At 38.4% G+C, this 2914-nt stretch overlaps 1 non-coding gene across 1 annotated transcript; it reads right to left on the bottom strand.

Annotated features, from left to right (window-relative positions):
* Positions 1-1943: 1943 nt before the first annotated feature.
* On the bottom strand, positions 1944-2050 carry LOC136478665 (small nucleolar RNA R71). Its single transcript, XR_010764383.1, has one exon. It is a non-coding gene; the product is annotated as a small nucleolar RNA R71 (small nucleolar RNA).
* Positions 2051-2914: the final 864 nt, after the last annotated feature.

Here is a 2914-nt window from a genome sequence, read left to right as displayed (position 1 = left end):
TTAAGCATTTTTGTCCGCCCGGGTAAAGTTTTTGTAGTAGTGTTAGGGCAGCTCCAACAATTGACTCTTAAGCTAGCTGTAAGCATTTTTTATATTTTAATAGAAGAGAGAGAAAAAATAGCTCTTGATCAAGAGCTAAGCTCTTGCACACATTTCAAGTTTTATGTGAGAGTGTCATGTGGGGCTATTCATGCTAAAAGCTAGTGCTAAAAGTTAGCACTGTTAGATCTGATCAAGAGCGTGGCTTGGTATATCCCCTTGTACCCTCTTTTGTATCTTTTATTATTTATATGTTTGCTACAATTGATTCGACATTATTTTTAATATTATTCATGTTCCTAGTTATTATGTTCATCGTCTACTTTGATTATATGCTTAGTATAGTTAGATTATTATCATGTTCAAGTATAAGTTCATATAGCGCTCGCTCCATGGTACCAGGGATGAGTGGTCGACATTATGTAAGCGTGGTGCTTATATGTTGTTTACCAAGGGATGCACCCTATATTCTAGGCCATGTGGTAGATCATGGATGTGACACTCCCATTGAGTCCTTTGTAGTCCACTCCTCGAATATAGGACAAGTAGGATCTAGTTACGAAGGAAGATAAGCTTTGTTCTTAATCTTTCTTAGTAACATCCCGTATATGTAGATATGAAGTTGATCTTAACCATGACTACTAAGTGTAATTGCACTAATCAACGTATGCTTTGACTTGTGATTAAGAATGACTTAGAAATTATTCTCTAATATTCTACTTAGCCATGCTAATGCCATAGAAAGGAGTACTCTAAGTGATCAATGATTAGTTATTGCTTACCATTCATATATATATATGTATATATATATATATCTTGACTAACCCCTCTTGTGAGTAGAGTAATAGTTATGGTTTGTCTCTCCATCATATGTATAAGTTATCAATACATTCCAACTACCCGTCCTTTCTTGTGGTAAAATATAAATAATGATACCTAAAATACTCCCGGGTGAAGTGCTACAATGATATAATTATCTGTGCACTTATAGATTCCTTTACACACACACACACACACACACACACACACACACACATATATATATATATATATATATATATTCTTTCTAGTCACATAAAATACTAAAGTACTTCGTAGTGTCATTCTTGAAGTGGCACTAGGCAGCACTAACAAGCATTTCTGGCATCATAGCTAGGGATGACAACTTAGTAAAAGTGATGCTACGAAATGTCAACAACATTAGGTGGCTACTTAAACAAGTGACAAGTTAATAAATACCAATAAGCATTTCTGGCGCCGTTGCCGGGGAAGATAGCTTGGCAAGAAGGAAATATTAATAACTTTGTACTTATTGATGTGATCAAGATAACCATTAACCTCTGCTCAAATGGGCTTACCCTTGTTCTGTCTACTTTTATGTCTTATGCAGGGTAATGTATGACCAATTTTGACCTTCCGACAGACTACATTGAAGATCTAGAAGCATTAATCAGGAGAACTAGAGCTAAACTCAAGAAAGTTCCAGCTTTAGAATCGGAAGACAACTAGATAAGGCAAAGTTTAACACCAGATTTTGAAGCCATGGCTGACAACTCTTCGTGAATTCACTGCTCTAACTACGCCAACATCCTACTAGACCGGCAATCAATGTCGGAGACAATGAATTTGAGCTCAAGCCAGCTCTCATTAACATGGTGCAAGCCAGCCAATTTTGTGGAAAGGCACATGAAGATGCGAGTGCTCATCTCCAACACTTCCTAGAGATCTGTAGCACTTTCACCATCAAAGGAATATCCAGAGGTGCCATATTACTTCGCCTCTTCCCATTCTCGCTCTTGGGGAAGGCGAAGCAATGGTTCTATGCCAACAAAGATAGAAATACTACATGAGAAAATTGCTCCACTGCCTTCCTAGCAAAGTTCTTTCCCACGGGCAAAATCAACGTCCTACGTGGGAGAATCTCAAGGTTCCAACTGCAATATGATGAGTCTGTCCCTAAGGCATGGGAACGCTTTTAAGATTACATATCAGAATGTCCTCATCATGGGATGGAGAATTAGCTACTCATGTAGACTTTCTACCAAGGGTTGACTAACAGCACCTATGAGAACATGGATGTTGCTGCTAGAGGTGCTTTCCTATCACTTACAATCCTAGGTGCAACAACTCTCGTGAAAAAGATGGCCTCCAACCAAGGTTGGAATGAAGAACATCTTTAGACTCGCAAGAGAGGTGGAGGTATGCATCAACTCAAGGAGGTAGACATGTTGTCTGCCAAGATGGACCTGCTCATAAAGAAACTTGAGGACCAAGCCAATGAGAAGCAAGAAGTCATGCACATTCATGATTCCCGCATGACGTGCGAAGAATGTGGCAACACTAGGCATTTAGGGAACAATTATCCTGAAACCCATGAGGATGTGAACTTCATCAACAACAACAACTATCATCCTCAACAGAATCAAGGATGGAATCAGTAATAGAGGCTGAATTACCAAGGTAACTATCAAAGTAATAATTTCAATAATCAACCACCCTTGAGAGAGTTCATTTCTGGCCAAGCTAAAATTATGGAGGGCTTATCTAGAAGATTGGCTTCCAATGATAAAATTTTAGAAAACATAAACAATAGAATGGATAGCTTCTCCTCTGTCATTAAGAACTAGCATAGCTTTAATAAAATGATAGAATCACAAATAGCTCAGCTGGCGGCTGTTGTTCCTCCAATCGATAAATGTAAGATTCTAGGGCAACCGAAAGATCTGGAAACTACAAATCTTGTCGATATTCACAATGCAGCATACTTCTATATGGAGCCATTGATAAGAAGGTGGATAAACTATTCCTTACCTAAAAACAAAGGTGATCTAGGAAGATCTATCCTCCCCATCACTATTGGACCTCACATATTCGA

The sequence above is a fragment of the Miscanthus floridulus genome, chromosome 8, assembly GCF_019320115.1.
Source record: "Miscanthus floridulus cultivar M001 chromosome 8, ASM1932011v1, whole genome shotgun sequence".
NCBI classification, from domain to species: Eukaryota; Viridiplantae; Streptophyta; class Magnoliopsida; order Poales; family Poaceae; genus Miscanthus; species Miscanthus floridulus.
Note: the sequence above shows the minus strand (reverse complement) of the source record. Positions and strands in the feature narration are given on the sequence as shown.